At 40.5% G+C, this 20,381-nt stretch overlaps 1 protein-coding gene across 4 annotated transcripts in view; it reads left to right on the top strand.

The window, feature by feature from the left end:
* Positions 1-20,381, top strand: part of NTRK2 (neurotrophic receptor tyrosine kinase 2) — a 288,034-nt gene that overhangs the window by 136,377 nt on the left and 131,276 nt on the right. The gene's annotated exons all lie outside the window — the stretch shown is intronic.

Here is a 20,381-nt window from a genome sequence, read left to right as displayed (position 1 = left end):
GGAGAATTTATTAAAGAGGGTATTCTATATCCTAGTAAACAGGAGAGAATAGAAGTTGATAGAGTACAGGTAGGAACTGAAGAGAGGAAGTCTAAAAAAAGTAATATTCCAATTCAATTATATTACATGAAGGCAGACAACTAAATATTAAGAAATTTTATAAGTGCTTGTATACAAATGCAAGAAGTCTAAGTACTAAGGTATGTGAACTTGAGTGCCTGGTATTAAATGAGATTATTGATAAAATAGGCATCACAAACTTAATGGAACAAAGATAATCAATGGGACACCATAATATAAGGATACGAAATATATAGGAATAACAGAGTAGGTTGCACTATTGAGGGAGTGGCACTACATGTGAAAGAAGCATAGTGTCAAATATTGTGAAGATTTTAAATGAATCAAACAATACCATAGAATCTCCATTGATAGAAATACCATGCTAGAATAATAAGGCAAGTCTATACTACAAAATTAAGTTGACCTAAGTTACATTGATGTACAGACATTGCAGGAATTAAATCGCCTTTGCATGTCCACACTATGCTCCTTGTGTTGGTGGTGCACATCCTCACCAGATGACTTGCACCGATTTAACTGTCAGTGGGGGGCATTGTGGGATGGTTTCTGAAAGGCAGAAACAGTCAATGTAAGCAACACAGGGTCTACACTGACACTGTGTTGACCTAACTACGTCGACTTAAGTGCTACACCTCTCACAGAGGTGAAGTTAAGTCGATGTAGTGGGCGACTTACATCGGTGGGAGCTACATGTTAGTGTAGATGGTTACAGAGTTAGGTCAATGTAAGCTGCCTTACATCAACCTAATTCTGTAGTGTAGACCAGAGCTAAGATATAGCAGTAGGAATATACTACCAACCATCTGATCAGGACTGTATAATGCTCAGGGAGATTAGAAAGGCTACAAAAACAGAAATGTAATGATAATGGGGGATTTCAAGTGTCTCCCTGTTGACTGGTAATGTGTCACCTCAGGATGAGATGCAGAGATAACATAAGAGCAGGTTGGACAAACACCTGTCAGGCATGGTCTAGATAATACTTACCCCTGACTTGAGTACAGGGGACTGGAATAGATGACGTCTTGAGGTCCCTTCCAGTTCTATGATTCTGTGATTTCTAGACACCATTAACGACTGTTTCTTGGAGCAGCTAGTCCTGGAACCCATAAGGGGAGAGGCACTTCTTGAGTTAGTCCGAAGTGGCACGCAGGATCTGGTCCAAGAGGTGAAAAAAGCTAAATCGATAATAGTCATTATTATTATTATTATTGTTATTATTAAGTAGATTATTATTATTATAATCACTCAATAATAGTGGTCTCCCTGTAGGGGAGAAAATACCAAAGAAACCCACCTCAGTAGTATATAAATGTAAAAAGGGAAACTACACAAAAATGAGGAGGCTAATTAAACAGAAATTAAAACGAACAGTCACAAGAGTGAAATGCCTGCAAGCTGCATAGAAACATTGAAAAAACACCATAATTGAGGCTCAAACTGTATGTATATGCTAAGCATTAACAAACAAAAAACCAGAAAGAGGACCAAAAAAAATGCCACCATAGCTAAACAACAGCTTAAAAGAGGCCGTTAGGTGCAAAATACATCCTTTAAAAGTTGGAAATCAAATCCTAGTGAGGAAAATAGGAAGAAGCATAAACACTGGCAAGTCAAATGTAAAAGTATAATTAGACAGACCAAAAAAGAATTTGAAGAGCAACTAGCAAATGACACAAAAACGGACAGCAAACATTGGAAGCAGGAAGACTGCCAAACAATCAGTGGGGCCACTGGACGATCAAGATGCTAAAGGAACACTCAAGAAAGTGTTGATAGAGTACAGGTAGGAACTGAAGACGCTAAATGAATTCTTTACATTGGTTTTCACTGTAGAGGACGTGAGGGAGATTCCCACAGCTGAGCCATTCTTCTCAGATGACAAATCTGAGGAACTGTCCTAGATTGAGGTGTCAGTATAGAAGATTTTGGAACAAATTGATAAATTAAACAGTAATAAGTCACCAGGAACAGACTCTATTAACCCAAGAGCTCTGAAGGAACTCAAATATGAAATTGCAGAATTCCTAACAGTGGTATGTAACCGATCACTTGAATAAGCCTCTGTAACAGGTGACTGGAGGATATCTAATGTAATGCTGTTTTTTTTAAAAGGCTCAAGAGGCAAACCTGGTAGTTATAGTCTGGTAAGCCTAACTTTAGTACCAGGCTAATTGGTTGAGACTATACTAAAGAACAGAATTGTCAGATACATAGATGAACACAATATGTTGGGGAAGAATGTGGAGAAGGTGAATAAGGAAGTGTTATTTATCTCTCCACATAACACAAATCAAGGCTCACCCAGTGAAATTAATAGGCAGTGGGTTTAAAACAAACATCAGGAAGCACTTCTTCACACAATGCACAGTCTACCTGTGGAACTTATTGCCAGAGGATGTTGTGAAGGCCAAAACAGATAGCCATTAAAAAGAATTAGGTAAGTTCATGGCTATTATCTAAGATGGTCAGTAGCTAATTTCAAATAAAGAATAATTCTGAGAGAATCACAGAAAATTCACAGGTAGGAAAAGAAGTGAAATGCATTGAATAAATTGCTCACTCAGCTCTGCTTATTATCCTGAATGAGCTGGCTTTGAGTCCATTAATATATAGCTGATATAAGGAGCACCAGGAAGTCTTTTTTCTGTGGTTTTCATATCCAAATAAACTGTGCAGTTAGACAGTTCTAGCATAAAATATTGTACAGGACTATTTGCACCTACTTAGCCAAACTCTGCTCTACTTGTTCCCATGCAGTACACTGAAGACTGATGCTGCAGCATTTCAACATGAGCTGAAGCCAGCAATTATTTAAACTGTCATGAGAAATGCTGGTCTTTTGAGATTTCCAAACCAAAAAGTCTTCGAAATTCAGGCTGGTTTCAATAAACGGAACCTTTGAACATTTTTAGATTTGTCTATCACTATTGATTTGGCTAATAATTAGCTATTTCATTGCCAGCAAGTGTAAGAGTTAGATCTGTTTTCACAAGCCAGTTTCAAGAGCAGGGAATGCCCAGGGGACTGGTTGGCTCAGGAGATAGAGGATTTTTTCACTTAGAGGCTTCTGGTTGGAATTCAGTCCACATTCCTTCTAGCTGGAAGTCATTCCAGCTCTGGTAACTAATTGTTTAGCTCACCTGTGCAAAATAAGTTGATGGTTTCAGAGCTGAATAAATAGTAGTAACATATTTTTGCAAATATTAGTTTGAATTTGAACATGAAATTTTATTTGACTGTGGTTTGGAGCCATTTCCTTTTTGCATTCTGTGAATATTTGAATAGCTGAGCTTTGCTAATGTGAATACTTATAGAAAAATGCATGTGAAGCTCCCACTCTTGAATGTTTGCTGAAAGCAAATGTTGAGTGTCACAAAACAGGAAAAAATGACATGTGGCTTGTGTAACTAACAAATTTCCAGGGACTGTTCAGAAGCTATCAATATAATGGGGGTGGGGAGGTGGGAGGGAGTTGGGAATAATTTTCTATAAAGACTACATTTGAAAAAGCCAGTCTTGTTGCAAATATTTTGCAAGCGGGAAAAGAGACAACATTTGATTAAGAAATGGTGCATTATGAATAATTAGACTGTGGCTGGGACATTGAGGTACAAAGCTACATTCTGAGTAACTGGGTGAATCTTTTTCATGTTGTCACAACTGTGCACCAAATCCCAGTGGTGCTCATGTACACATCGAGAAAAAAAAATCCCAACATCCATTGTTTTAAATGAGGAACAGAGAGAGGGACACATCAATTTGAAGAATACTCAGCTAGACACCGTGTGGTGGGGAGAGGGAAAGTGAAAGGCAGGAGAAAAAAATGACAGTTTTAAATTGCCTGCACGTCACAAAGTACCAGACAGTAGTTTGTGGTGTTTCTAGTCCCTTTCTATTATGAAACCTAAATTGGGAGCTTTCAGATTTATAAGTTATCAAACAAATGGAACTGAAGTTTGCTGTTGACTGACAAACTACTGTGAAAAGGCAGTGAGGCTTCTGGAAGAGGGGAGTAGAGGGGAAGGATGCAAATAGTCTAGTAAACCTAGAAAAAGAGAGCAAAGGTAGAAAAAAATACAATAAATGTAGTCAAAAGACTAAATAAAAGACATTTATAATGTTTTCCTATTATTTTTTCTTATACTTAACTAGGGACTAGTTTTCATAGTGGAAGGATGTTATAATAAATATGTTGCACATCCCTTTTCAGAGCTGTTTTTAAAATAATGTATTCTAAAATGAATGAGCTGTACTTTGCTAGCAATAATCTATTATAAACTGTGCATTAATAGACTACTAGGGCACTTCTCAAGTAGTTAAACCTATAGTACCTATGAGGAATGCACAAGTATCCTGCTGTGCACTCCCAGTCATGTCTTATTGCTATATATGCTCAATTGCAGGCCTAATTCAAATCCCAGTGCACAAATGTCCTCATCCATTTAGGGACCACCATGGTTGGGACATTTGGCCTCCACTGGCTTCTTTTATCTTTTGGCATGAAACAATGTTTGGGGTCATTTTCCTTATGTGGGAATGCCCTGTGCATGGTAAATCTGAATCTAAGAAATGATTCAGCAAGGACAGATTGAGGCAGAAAGAAATAACTTTACTAGTGATATGTTCAATTTATAAAAACAAGTACACCACAACTAACAATAAGAATTTCTTCAAAATTTAGCTACCTAAAGTTTGTTAAACAGAATTTGCAAGATGATCTGTGATAATGCCAGCTAATAACTTCAAATAATGTTGCAATTCTATCAGATGACTATTAAGACATGGTGACAAGGCAATTTGGGAAAAATTGTGCTGCTGCTCTCTGTGTTGTACCTGTCGTGTGGATATAGAAGAGCTCATTTGCCACACCGCACTAAATTCTCTCTTTCACACACACTTGCGTAAGTGAAAAAGGGAAGATTCACATTCAGATTAGTTGGGAGGAGTGCATTGATAAGAAATCATTGCATTAATATTACTAAAATGAAATGAAAAATAATAAGCATTTGATTTTAGCTGAATAATTAGTTTTTGTGTGACTCCAGTAAGCACATTTCATCTGATCTTTTATTCTCATAGCAGATATTTTTGCAGTGTAGTATTTTAAAATGATCATTATATTACCCAAGTTCCCTGGGTACTGGAACCTGCAGGTGGCTATAATAAATGGTCTGCATGATCTATATTAAAAATGATAAATCATTTTCTTTCTTTCTTTCTTTCTTTCGCATTGTCTGCTCCCCGAGATACATACATCTTTCTGACTCATGTATTTGTATTGATTATTACACCATCTCCCTATTACACTTTAAGATCAGATCAGTGTTTCATTTGACTGCCAATAATGACGGGCCACAAATTCATCATATTCCGGTATAGGTCGCACCATCGGAACTGCTACTAGTATAAATGTGGTCCACTAGCCACAAACCAGTAGGCAGCTTTACAGCTACCATTTAACCTGCACTTGAAAGAATGTTATTCTTGAGGCTTTGTGATGTAGAGGTGAGAGTTCTTCCAGAGTTCTAGCAGTGGCTTTGACAAAGATTCCCTCTGTATCTTCCAGCAAGTTATTTAACCCTTTTGTGTCTGCTACCCCATCTTAAAAATGGAAATAACGACACTTACATATAAAGCATGATATTGAATAGATTTGCAAAGTCTTGTGGGCCAGATTGTGCCCCTGAGATTGGTATGCAAATATTTCCTGCTTTGGAAAGAAAGAGAGATCAACAATCTCTTTACTCCAGTCCCTCTCCTCTGTGTGGGGAGTCTCAGGGGATGAGGGCAGGCTGCAGGGAGGGTTTTTCCATCAGACCTGTACAAATTACAAGAAAAAGGTAATATAGATCCTGGCATTATAACCTTTCCCTCAGTGCTTCTGCACCAGGGAAAACCTCCCTTCAAGTAGGATACCAGGGCTAGTCATGCTACTTGTTAGCCAGCATGCCCCTGACCCAGTGCAGAGACACAGGGCATATATGTGGATGGTAGGACCCAGGTGTTTCACTGGATTCTAGAGGCAGAACCCAATTTATTCAACCTGGGAGAGGGGACAGAATTCCCCTTGCCTTTTAGAATGATTTGGGGTGAACTCTGTGTGCAGATCCTGGCAGAGTTTGCCCCAATTCTAATCACCTCCCTTTGCAGGTATTTCCACTTCAGGAATGCTCGAGGTGTGTGTGTGTGTGAACTGAGGTCCTTTGTCATCAGCACACGGGAATAAAACTGAAACAAATACAAATATGCAGCTGTGACTCTTTTGGATTCAGAGCAAAAACAAAAGAGCTGGTAAAATATTTGAATAGCTACAGTCTGTGTATGTCAATTTCAATGGAAATGGCTAGAATTGCTTGTTCCTCATTCTCTAGAGGAGTCAAGGCATTTGAAACAAAGACTTTTGACATGAAGAATGTGTGTTTTAGAGAAATTGCTTTGAAATCAGCATGACTGAACTTTTGACACTTAACAATGTTGAAAATTGAGTACTGTGAAGGTGACTAACATAGCTATTATTTAATTACCCTCAAGAGTACCTGTTACTTAAATTATTATATATATGAGGAAGATTAAAATTTGTCACTGTAATGCATTTTCTCTGCATCAAAGCAAAACAGAGAAACATAATTTAGTCCTCTTATGTCATTGTAATAAATACATTGATTGTTATCTGAGTCAAAAGATAAAATGAAATGAGAACTTGATCAGCTAAATGAAAGATGAAAATAGAGTTGTGTGATTCTGGCAGGGTTCATGAACTGAGTCCTGCAGGTTGGTTCATAAACTCATCGATTTTAAGGTCAGAAGGGACCATTGTGATCATCCAGTCTGACCTCCTTCACACTGCAGGCCACAGAACCTCTCCTACCCACTCCTGAAATTGACCCCTAACCTCTATCTGAGTTACTGAAGTCCTCAAAGGTTTAAAGACTTCAAGTTACAGAGAATCCACCAGTTATACTAGTTTAAACCTGAAAATGACCTGTGCCCCATGCTGCAGAGGAAGGAGAAAAATCCCCAGGGTTTCTGCCAATCTGACCTGTGGGGAAGATTCATTCCTGACCCCAAATATGATGATCAGTTAGACCATGAGCATGTAAGCAAGACCAAGCAGCCAGACACCTGGGGAAGAATTTTCTGTAATTACTCAGAGCCCTCCCCATCTAGTGTCACATCTCCGGCCATTGGGCATTTTTGCTGCTAGCATTTGCAGATCGGTTAGGTGACATTATAGGCAGTCTTATCATACCGTCTCCTCCATAAACTTATCAGTCTTGAAGCCAATTAGGTTTTTGCCCCCATGGCTCCCCTTGGAAGGCTGTTCCAGAACTTCTCTGATGATTAGAAAACTTCATCTAATTTTGAGCCTAAACTAGTTAATGGCCAGTTTAGATCTATTTGTTCTTGTGTCCACATTAGCACTCAATTTAAATAATTCCTTCTGTCCCTGGTATTTATCCCTCTGATGTATTTATAAAGAGCAATCATATCTCTCCTCTGTTTTCTTTTGGTTAGGCTAAACAAGCCAAGCTCCTTGAATCTGCTCTCATAAGGTAGGATTTCCATTCCTCGGATCCTCCTAGTAGCCTTTCTCTGCACCTGTTCCAATTTGAATTCAGTTTTTTTAAACATGGGAAACCAGAATTACACGCAGTATTCCAGGGTTCTTGATCTCAGACAACACACCCCGGCTTTCTCAACAATCCTGGGAGCAGCCCATTTCTTCCTGGATGTCAGATGTCTTTGGAGAAGACAAGGTCCAAGGAGTGTGAAGAGGGGGAGAATAGGTAGGCTGATGGAAGGGTGAAATGAGGTTCACCAGCTCCCCATCTGTGCTGAAACCTCAGGTGCATATTCGTCAAACTTTTATGAGTGTTTGGACATTTTGTGCAGCTCTAGAAAGCTTTTCTCTGTGCATCCTGTCAGAAGAGCAGTGTTGCAGGGCAAGCTTAATGCTACTGAGGGCAAACCAGGTCAAACAATTAATATGATATGCAGAAAATTACTTACCCTGTTAATACATAAACCTGCCAACTATAAGTCTTCTGAGCCACAAACCCCAGTGTCTAGAACCTAATTATGGCTCAGAGCCATGCATGTTGGGGGCTGCCGTAGAGGACATCCGTTGTTTCAGCAATGATGAAGGGAGGCATTGTGTCTATGTAGGGTTGGATCATAGACTCATAGACTCTAGGACTGGAAGGGACCTCGAGAGGTCATCAAGTCCAGTCCCCTGCCCTCACAGCAGGACCAAATACTGTCTAGACCATCCCTAATAGACATTTATCTAACCTACTCTTAAATATCTCCAGAGATGGAGATTCCACAACTTCCCTAGGCAATCTATTCCAGTGTTTAACTACCCTGACAGTTAGGAACTTTTTCCTAATGTCCAACCTAAATCTCCCTTGCTGCAGTTTAAGCCCATTGCTTCTTGTTCTATCATTGGAGGCTAAGGTGAACAAGTTTTCTCCCTCCTCCTGATGACACCCTTTTAGATACCTGAAAACTGCTATCATGTCCCCCCTCAGTCTTCTCTTTTCCAAACTAAACAAACCCAATTCCTTCAGCCTTCCTTCATAGGTCATGTTCTCAAGACCTTTAATCATTCTTGTTGCTCTTCTCTGGACCCTCTCCAATTTCTCCACATCTTTCTTGAAATGCGGTGCCCAGAACTGGACACAATACTCCAGTTGAGGCCTAACCAGCGCAGAGTAAAGCGGAAGAATGACTTCTCGTGTCTTGTTTACAACACACCTGTTAATGCATCCCAGAATCACGTTTGCTTTTTTTGCAACAGTATCACACTGTTGACTCATATTAAGCTTGTGGTCTACTTTGACCCCTAGATCTCTTTCTGCCATACTCCTTCCTAGACAGTCTCTTCCCATTCTGTATGTGTGAAACTGATTGTTCCTTCCTAATTGGAGCACTTTGCATTTATCTTTATTGAACTTCATCCTGTTTACCTCAGACCATTTCTCCAATTTGTCCAGATCATTTTGAATTTTGACCCTGTCCTCCAAAGCAGTTGCAATCCCTCCCAGTTTGGTATCGTCCGCAAACTTAATAAGCGTACTTTCTATGCCAACATCTAAATAGTTGATGAAGATATTGACAGAGCCAGTCCAAAAACAGACCCCTGCGGAACCCCACTTGTTATACCTTTCCAGCAGGATTGGGAGCCATTAATAACTACTCTCTGAGCACGGTTATCCAGCCAGTTATGCACCCACCTTGTAGTAGCCTCATCTAAATTGTACTTTCCTAGTTTATCTATAAGAATATCATGCGAGACCGTATCAAATGCCTTACTAAAGTCTAGGTATATCACATCCACCGCTTCTCCCTTATCCACAAGGCTCGTTATCCTATCAAAGAATGCTATCAGATTAGTTTGACATGATTTGTTCTTTACGAATCCATGCTGGCTATTCCCTATCACCGTACCACTTTCCAAGTGTTTGCAGATGATTTCTTTAATTACTTGCTCCATTATCTTCCCTGGCACAGAAGTTAAACTAACTGGTCTGTAGTTTCCTGGGTTGTTTTTATTTCCCTTTTTATAGATGGGCACTATATTTGCCCCCTTCCAGTCTTCTGGAAACTCCCCCGTCTCCCATGATTTCCCAAAGATAATAGCTAGAGGCTCAGATACCTCCTCTATTAACTCCTTGAGTATTCTAGGATGCATTTCATCAGGCCCTGGTGACTTGCAGGCATCTAACTTTTCTAAGTGATTTTTTTACTTGCTCTTTTTTTATTTTATCTTCTAAACCTACCCTCTTCCCGTAAGCATTCACTATATTAGACATTCCTTCAGACTTCTCAGTGAAGACCGAAACAAAGAAGTCATTAAGCATCTCTGCCATTTCCAAGTCTCCCGTTACGGTTTCCCCCTCCTTACTGAGCAGTGGGCCTACCCTGTCCTTGGTCTTCCTCTTGCTTCTAATGTATTGATAAAGTGTCTAATTGTTTCCCTTTATTGCCATAGCTAGTTTGAGCTCATTTTGTGCCTTTGCCTTTCTAATCTTGCCTCTGCATTCCTGTATTATTTGCCTATATTCATCCTTTGTAATCTGACCTAGTTTCCATTTTTTATATGACTCCTTTTTATTTTGTAGGTCACGCAAGATCTCGTGGTTAAGCCAAGGTGGTCTTTTGCCACATTTTCTATCTTTCCTAACCATCGGAATAGCTTGCTTTTGGGCCCTTAATAGCGTCCCTTTGAAAAACTGCCAACTCTCCTCAGTTGTTTTTCCCCTCAGTCTTGATTCCCATGGGACCTTGCCTATCAGCTCTCTGAGCTTACCAAAATCCGCCTTCCTGAAATCCCTTGTCTCTATTTTGCTGTACTCCCTTCTACCCTTCCTTAGAATTGCAAACTCTATGATTTCATGATCACTTTCACCCAAGCTTCCTTCTACTTTCAAATTCTCAACAAGTTCCTCCCTATTTGTTAAAATCAAGTCTAGAACAGCTTCCCCCCTAGTAGCTTTTTCAACTTTCTGAAATAAAAAGTTGTCTGCAATGCAGTCCAGGAACTTATTGGATAGTCTGTGCCCCGCGGTGTTATTTTCCCAACATATATCTGGATAGTTGAAGTCCCCCATCACCACCAAATCTTGGGCTTTGGATGATTTTGTTAGTTGTTTCAAAAAAGCCTCATCCACCTCTTCCACCTAATTAGGTGGCCTGTTGTAGACTCTCAGCACGACATCACCCGTGTTTTTTACCCCTTTTAGCCTAACCCAGAGACTCTCAACCTTCCATCTCCTATGTCCATCTCCACCTCAGTCCAAGTGTGTACATTTTTAATATATAAGGCAACACCTCCTCCCTTTTTCCCCGTCTATCCTTCCTGAGCAAACTATACCCATCCACACCAACATTCCAGTCATGTGTATTATCCCACCAAGTTTCAGTAATGCCAACAATGTCATAGTTGTATTTATTTATTAGCACTTCCAGTTCTTCCTGCTTATTACCCATACTTCTTGCATTTGTATATAGGCATCTAAGATACTGGTTTGATCTTGCTCCCAGCTTTGCCTTGACCCTCCTTTCTCTCTGCCATTATAGCCCGTGCTCCCTCCTGTTTCCGACCCATCTCCCAGGTCTTGTTCCCCACTTACCTGTGGGGTTTGCTGCTCCGATTGCCAGCACTTCCTTCACCTTTTGAAAAAGGTAGTATATTGCCTCCAAATGCTTGTTTGACAGTGAAGTTTGGGGACGTGGCAACAGATGCGCTAGTGACAGCATTCAGATGTGTCCTTCAGTGGTGGTGATGGTGCTGCTGACGACAGCAAAAGCTCTGGCAACCTCTCTCTGGTACTCAGAGAACAAAAGCAGGGCCAGCGCTTCCATTTAGGCGACCTAGGTGGTCATCTAGGGCGCCAGGATTTGGGGAGGCGGCAATTCGGCGGCGGGGGTCCTTCTGTGCTCCGGGTCTTCGGTGGCAATTCTGCAGCAGGTCCTTCACTCGCTCCGGGACCCACCGCCAAAGTGCCCCGAAGACTGGGAGCGCAGAAGGACCCCCCCACTGCAGAATTGCCGCCAACAATTGGGCGTATGGAAGGACTCCTGCCTAGGGCTCCAAAAACCCTGGCGCCGCTCCTGAACAAAAGGAGTCCCATAATGTTTATTTCCTGTGTGGAAATATGGTGGCTGATATCTTTGCCAACATTAGATTGAATTGGGGATTTCTAGAGTTGAAAGCATAAGTCTCTATAGCATGAGCTAAAGAAATAGGCTATCCAGCTGGGAGCAGTAACAGACTCACATTCTGTGGATCAGGAATTTAGAGGGATAGGAAACACATGCTGTTGAATTATACAAGCGTAGGCTGAGGGGTAAGGAAGGAGGCCTGCCACTGCTCAGTAAATGCTGGGGCAGCCATATGGTATGCAATAGGACTTTTAGCAGTGCCATTAGTACAGTAAAAGGTTAAGCATCTATACAGAAAAAGCTTCACTGAAGTCACACTAAACAGATTTCTAATGGTGTCTGAATTTACTGAAAGTAGCTGTACTCCTCTGAGGTGGTGCTAAACAGGTTTGATTTGGGGTGACCTGTTCAACTTGTCTTGTATCTTAAATACTAGTTTTCTTTCTGGTCTATTTATGCCTTTTAATTCAATTCCCTGTATTCAAAGTGCAGCATATAAGACAGCAATCATATAAAATAATGTTGATGTAATTCTATTACTTTCTGTTCTGTTGTGCTCTCTTCTCTTATTCACTCTAATAGAATTACTTAAACATTATTTGAAATCATTGTTGCTTCAGAGTTTGCCTGCACTTGTTGAACTTAAATATGTGGAGGGAACATTCAGAGGGGGGGAATGTAGTACCTGGGTGGATAACCTTGCTGAACAGTGACTACAGGATAATGGAACAGAGGGAGTAGATGGTGAGATAGGGATTCAAAAAGTCAGCTGAAAATGGGGTGTATGCTCTGGTGGGAAGCTTGCACACTGGTTTAATAAATCTGCTGGCCACAGGGTATATGCTTTGGCGAGTGTGCATGCTAGTTTAATAACAGGAAATATTGAGTCTTTGCTCTCTCTGAAGCATGAATCTTGCCTGTTAATCAGGAAGAAAAAAGCACTTCTTAGAATCTACAGTAAATATGGGAGTCTCATGGGGAAAAGAAACTTGCGTAAGTGCTTTTTGACAGCCTTGTATTTAATACTTAACAATACACAAAAAAGGGAAGAATCAATACAGGAACGAAATCAGTGAAAAGGAAAGCTAATATTACAGTGGTGACATGCATTCATGTCCTGCTTTTGCATGGTAATGCAGTACCATTAATATGTCTCTACACAGGTTGATTTGACTGCAAACCATTGCTTACGTTTCCTATGGAAACAAGGGCTTGAAGTAACATGAGCCAATACCAGTGCAAGATCTGGTGAGAAGTCACCCCAGATCTTATGAAGGAACCATGGAATTGATGCACCAGCATAAGTGTCATACAGAAGGATCACTTGCAAGCATGACCGCCTCTCTCTCGCATTTATATTAATTGTTCTCTTCACATGAGAATGCTTCATAATACTTGTATGGGCAATATCCATCCCCGTTTTAACAACATGACTTCAACCGCAATGCCATTATTTACTGGCTCTAATAATTATCAGGCATCACAGCACAGGGAAGGTTGAAGGAGGCTAATGTAGTGGTTTTGCAGATTATTACAAGGAGCTCTTCCCAGGTACTGGGGGTGGGAATTGCATGGGAGAAAGTACAAAGGTGCCTGTTGGAAAATGGAAAATAGGCTATAAAAGTTATTACTGACCTTGGCACAAAAAGCAGGAATGTACTAATAAAGTTTGCAGATGACACAAAACTGGGAGGTATTGCTAACACAGAGAAGGACCGGAATATCATACAGGAAGATCTGGATGACCTTGTAAACTGGAGTAATAGTAATAGGATGAAATTTAATAGTGAAAAGTGCAAGGTCATGCATTTAGGGATTAATAATAAGAATTTTAGTTATAAATTGGGGACACATCAGTTGGAAGCAACAGAGGAGGAGAAGGACCTTGGAGTATTGGTTGATCACAGGATGACTATGAGCCACCAATGTGATATGGCCGTTAAAAAAGCTAATACATACAGTTTTAGGATGCATCAGGTGAGATATTTCCAGCAAAGATAAGGAGGTGTTAGTACCGTTATATAAGGCACTGGTGAGACCTCATCTGGAATACTGTGTGCAGTTCTGGTCTCCCATCTTTAAGAAGGATGAATTCAAACTGGAACAGGTTCAGAGACGGGCTACTAGGATGATCCCAAGGAATGGAAAACCTGTCTTATGAAAGGAGTCTCAAAGAGCTTGGCTTGTTTAGCCTACCAAAAGAAGATTGAGAGGGGATATGCTTGCTCTTTATAAATATATCAGAGGGATTAATATTAGGGAGGGAGAGGAATTATTTAAGCTTAGTACCAATGTAGACACAAGAACAAAGGGGTATAAACTGGACACTAGGTAGTTTAGACTTGAAATTAGACGAAGGTTTCTAACCATTAGAGGAGTGAAGTTCTGGAACAGCCTTCCAAGGGGAGTAGTGGGGGCAAAAGACATCTCTGGCTTTAAAACTAAGCTTGATATGTTTATGGAGGGGATGGTATGATGGGATAGCTTAATTTTGGCAACTGATCTTTGATTATCAGCAGGTAAGTATGCCCAGTGGTCTGTGATGGGACGTTAGATGGGATGGGATCTGAGTTACTGCAGAGAATTCTTTCCTGAGTGCTGGCTGGTGAGTCTTGCCCATATGCTCAGGGTTTAGCTGATCGCCATATTTGGGGTCGGGAAGGAATTTTCCTTCAGGGCAGATTGGCAGAGGCCCTGGAAGTTTTTGGCTTTCCTCTGCAACGTGGGGCGTGGGTCCACTTGCTGGTGGATTATCTGCAGCTTGAGGTCTTCAAACCACTATTTGAAGACTTCAGTAACTCAGACATAGGTTAGGAGTTTGTTATAGAAGTGGATGGGTAGGATTCTGTGGCCTGCCTTGTGCAGGAGGTCAGACTAGTTGATCATATTGGTCCCTTCTGACCCTAAAGTCTATGAGTCTATGTGCATGATACTACTATGTGCATGATACTACACAGAGCCACTGTTGAGGGCTGTGTACAGTGAACAAGATAACAGGTAGGGCAGAGCTAAGCCATGAAGAGAGGTAGAGGATCCTCCAAACAAATGCTGAAAGAGCAAGTAGAGAGGTATGAGAGATAACAGGAGAAGACAAGAGTCATGAAAGCCTAATGAACAAATGATCTGATTTTCAAAGCCATTAAGCCAATATTATCTAGCAGCCTACATTCTGATTTAGGATATTTTGTTTAAGTTTCCCCTGGCTGGAAGTGTCATGGGTCTCCAGAACAGCCCCTCAGCCTTCCAGAGAGGACTGTTGTTAACCTGTGATTTATTATTTATTTTTTTAATATCACAAAGACAAAATGTCAACATTAGTGATAATTGATTTATATTATAACAGGCTTCCCCTCCTCAATAGCTGGAGTGCAGGTGGGGTGATTTGAGAGAGGCTGGGGAATGGCCATTGAAACAAAGCATTCTCTTTTATTTATCTTTTACCTTCAAGTTTCATACAGTTGCCCATCACTGTAGTATCTCAGCATCTTCCATACAAAATGCTCGCAAAAGCAAAGTCTCTAGCAGACATCATAGAGTCTCTAGCTCTTCTCCTTTCTCAGGGTAAAACCTCTGCATGGGGTAGGGTGGTTTGGTGTGGGGTTGGTGTTGTTTGCTTACTTGGTTTATTTTCTTTGTGTTTTGGGAGGGAGCCACTGGTTTCCAGCTCTGGGGGAGGCGGGCACTATTGGGTGAGAGCTCTGGCTGCATTCAAGTCTGTTGGATTCTTTTTGATAATGTGTTCTGGCCTCATTCCTTTAGATGCCCCTGATGCTATAGTATTTTCAAGGCCATCTGCAAGAAAAAGGACCTGGGGATCATGTCCTGCACATTGAGCACCCCTACCTTACATTTATAGTCCCCCCCCCTCCGCAAAAAAGGGAGCTCAGACCCATAACAGAACATTTTTCCTCACACTTGATTTCGCCTGCTGACATGAACACTGATTTATGTGACAAAGGGATCCAGGACCTGAACACAGGAGGAAAGAAATCCATGGAAAATTCAGGCAGTTCTGGCTGCAAAGCCAAAAATATTGGTTTTCTTGTAGTGGTCATAAAGGAAGCACATTGAGCCAAATTCTCTATTGGTGTCAACAGGAAACAATACAATGGCTATCATTTACACCAGCAGAGAATTTGACCCATTGAGGTTACTTTTGGGTTTATATCTATATATAAAAACATAAAAGTTCTCATTGCAGACTTGTTTCTGTGGGCCATTCTATATCAGTCTAGCATGAAGCCAGGAGACAAACTGAACTACAGAGAGTGAATATTAAAGAGGTCAAGACAAAATGATCTTTTGAAGTAAGGAACCAGTTAAAGGGATATCACTCCAAATGGTCAACACTGGGTTCTGTTATGCTCTTTCATGTGGGACATAGAGAAGCACTAGGCTTTGAACACGTTATCCCTGCTAAATTGTGAAGCACAGCAGACAACAAAGGTACATCTACACTGTGACATGACCGCAGCTGGCCTGGGTCAGCAGACTCGGGCGTGGGACTCAGACTGCAGGGCTGTAGACATTCAGGCTCAGGCTGGAGCCCAAGCCCAGATATCTACACAGTAGTTTTACAGCCCTGCAGCCCCACAAGCCCAAGTCAGCTGACCTGGGCCAACGATTGGTGTTTAATTGCAGGGTAGACATACCTTAAGTGCACATGGCATACATCATTTGTCTTCTAACCAAGATCAATGGATGGACGTAAATGAGCATAAGGGATTGTTTGTGACCATCTGATCCAAAGCCTGAAAATGTCTTTCAGCAAGGCTATGCCAGGTGTAAACCAAAACCATATGTTCTTGCCTTTGAGATTTATCTTTTGCAGTGCTTTTCTAATTCAACCTCTGTGTGCTTCTCCCCTTCTGTGTGCTAACGTCAGTGTTCTTGTCTGAGCATGCTCAGCTGAGTCAATCTTAGGCCATTATTTAATTTTGGACCTCTTTTCATCTTCTAACATGTGGGACGGTAATATGCATTACTTCAATGGCAGTCAATAGCCAGACGTATCTCCAAAGCCAAGAGGCTAAGTACCACAGGAAGTCAGAAATGGAGCAAGAAAAGAGCCAGAGGTCAACGCCAAGAAATCATAGTGTGACTAGAGTCCAGCGGAATTCATATAAAAAATCCATTACTGCTCTTTCACTTCACAACAATGGGGCAGCAGAAGAAAATCTCTTATAGTATGATCATGAAAGTATTGATCCTGGTCAGAATATCTAAAGTACTTTAAAATATTATTCTGTAAGAACATTTTCTTTGGAAATCTAAGGAAAATGCAGTTGCAACCCTGTAGAAAAAAATATCAGGATAAAATTACCAGTCTGGGCCTAATTGTTCCTGTAAGGCACTAGCCACTATAAGGGACAGCACAGAAATGCACTGTCCCAAGAAGAAGTTGGAGAGCGACTGTGCATCAGGAAGCTCCAAGGGGTACCAGAGGATTGCACCGAATGCGGCAACCTTCTACCCATGTTGCTGGTGCAGAGTGTATGGGTGTGAGCTATGGCCCTGCTTCCTCCCCTTCCCCTTTTTGATAATGTGATTTTCTCTGGTCCCTCTATGGGGTACACAGCAGGGAGCAGAGAAGCTCCTTGTACCCTCCTACCCTCATGCATTTCATGAGGAGCAGTCACAATCTGGCTCATTTTCTCTCCCCCCACTATCCCACACACAGAATGTCATCTTAGAAAAGAATTATTTTCCCTAAATCTTCCCACATGCTTACATCTTGGAAATGATGTGCATATAGCAAATGGGTAATGTGCTCGCATCCATGCTACATGTTTTCTTTTGTGCACAGACAATACACAATGAATAAAGAGAGAGAGGCTCAGTCCTGTAAGATATATTTTCTCATCATTTGTCTCCAAGGCAGACAGCTGTTTCTTATCTGGCTCTGGCTTCCATCTTCTTAAGACAAGAAATATATTCTCTAAAAAACCCAATGAGGATGTTAGGCAGAACATTCTGGGATGGAGAAACCCCCTGTTTCTTTGGAGTTTTCTTAAAAGCTGCAACTGTCCCTTGAAGGGATGGCTATTGACAGCCAAAGAGTTTCATTTCCATTGGAGACATTTTGTTTAAAATTTTCTTCCTGTACGAAGCCAATGTTGGATTTGAGAAAGCAAAATCAATAATAGGTGTCAGCAAATGGTTGCCCTGCTCATTCTGCCTTTGACAAGTAATTTTAGGTGACCCCATTTAATCAGGATGAGACAGTACTTAGACACTGTTTAAGAAATTACCCTTTGATTTGTGCTCTGGATAAATGATTCATGAAAGAGCCATTCCAGTTTCTTGCCAGCTTGGAGTGGTCGCATTCAAATTGCATTCTGGAAATGCAACAGTGAAAACTGCTACAGTGAAGTGTCAGCTGCAGTGCTAGCCTTTGACTGTAATGTAATTAAGTCAGTGCATTGCAGAAATGGAATGTAACTTCATGTAAAACAGTTAGTCTGTCAAATAAGCAAGCAACAAAACAGTTTGTGTACCTGTTTATTCACATTTATCAGTGGGCCCTGATGAAGTGGATGTTTGAACTGGTGTAAGTTTATTTGTCTCCTGTTATGTAAAAAGCTTGCCATCCCTTGGAAGATGGATGCTTTAATTATATAACAGATATGTAGAAAACTGAAACGGGTATTTTAAAATTAAGCAAAGGCCATCGTTTTATCTTTTTTCTAGTTAGTAAATATGGTGTGCTTATTAGGAGTTGTAATTTACAGTCAGTTCCCTGTACTGAATGTATAAAAAGGGTTCCTTGATTAAGTAGATTAATAACAAATTAAGTAGATCATAACACATCACTGTGGTCTAGCATTTACCCTCATATTTTAGGTATTGCTCAAAGATATCAGAAATGTTTTGAAATCTAATTGGCATAACACAGAGGACCAGTTTAATTACTTGGCTTAGTTTAGTAACCTCATTTACGAAGAAAGCAGCCACATTTTAACCACAATGCCTTGCAACATGCAATGATTTAAAAAATAATTCAAAAGTGGTCTAGCATATAAAACTGGATGCCAGAGTCCTGATCAGCGCAAAATTGATGTGATTAGCAGATTGCCTTCCTTTTCACTAGTCTGCTTACATTCCTATAGATGTGTAATGTACACTCCTTCCTTCCAAGCCTGTATACGTGCGAGGAATGAACAAATGACAAAGAGATTTGTTTCTCATGCTAATCAGAGGCTGCAGAGGACTTAGAAGTGCCTCTATTAAGTTATATAAGAAAGCTTACAAGCTGTTATAATAAAATAGATGTGGTCCTTTGCACTAAAGATACATTAATATAAAAAGGACGGCATTTTTGACAAGAACAATTTTTGTCTGTCAGCTTAGTGGTAACATCAACTTGAGACATGCCAAGTTCAGAGACATGAGACTAAGGAGTGGTTTTTTTCTAGGAAACTTAAGCAAGGCTTTTCTTGTTCTTTACATTTTCATGATGTTTTATAGCAGAACAGATGCACACACAAACTCAAACACACATCAAATAATGTTGTGACATTATATGTGTAGCTAATATACCATCTCAAGGAATATTTTCTCCCAACTGTTTGCTGTGTTCTGGACTTCATTATATAAAAATCTTTGCCAAAAAACAGGCATAATCCTTGTAGCTTTTCTAGTAGCATTCATCTTCTAAGGATCTGTGAAATCAGGAGTGACAAAAACAGCATCAGTATTAATACGTCACTTGATAAATTGCATAGATCTAGATGCATTGCTTAAAGTTGTCAACTGTGACTTCCCAGCAAAGTGAAAGGCATTTGAAAAATTACCGCTGATGTTTCAGGCTACGGGAAAACTACTTTTTCAAACAATAAAATGGTTTCCTTTATGGACTGCTAAACCAGAGTCAAGGTTTTAAGGGGTAACGGGGGAGAGAGACAGGGATGTTCCTTCAGCTAAAATAGCTATGTCAGAGGCGGAATTTCTAATGGGATCTCCAAATCCATCCCCTACTTACAAGCCATCTTATGGAATGATAAAGATGTCTTTATGGTGATACTGTGAGCCAGTCAAGAGAGGAGAATCACATAAAATAAACCATTTGAAAATGTGAGTTTGTCGCTGGCTCTTCAGTGGGAAGAGTAGGGAAGGTGCTGCCAAGGTTTATTAGTGACTTGGAACTTCTTTCTGAGTTCGTGTTGCATACGTAGAATTATAGGGAAGAGAGCAATTAAGCTGTAAACCGTGAGAGCTCTTGGATTACTTGGTTACTTATTCTGACCTTGCATAGGTTGTGAGATATTAGATCAAAGCCCCTGAAATCCACCTGAGAAGTGCTCAATTTGCATAACTATTAATTTTAATCAGTCTTATCACTTTTTATCTCATCTGTTGCTGTGGCTTAATTGTAATAATAATTATTATTAATAAAGTGCAAAGAGAACAAAACACAGAAGTGGCCACTCAAATACTGGGTTCTGACAGGCTGCCAAGGGGAATGAAATATTCCATTGTGTTGGAACAGCCCTTGCACAGTGACTCCACAGTCCTTCTGAGGCATAGGGTAGGAGTTGGGAGGATTCCTTCCCCCTGCCATCCTTTCATGTTTGCCCAGCACCTTCTTTGGTCCTACATGTCCACTGGGCTCTGAATGTTGTCTTAAC

This window comes from Gopherus flavomarginatus, chromosome 3 (assembly GCF_025201925.1).
Source record: "Gopherus flavomarginatus isolate rGopFla2 chromosome 3, rGopFla2.mat.asm, whole genome shotgun sequence".
NCBI classification, from domain to species: domain Eukaryota; kingdom Metazoa; phylum Chordata; order Testudines; family Testudinidae; genus Gopherus; species Gopherus flavomarginatus.
This window is presented reverse-complemented; position numbering and strand designations above follow the sequence as displayed.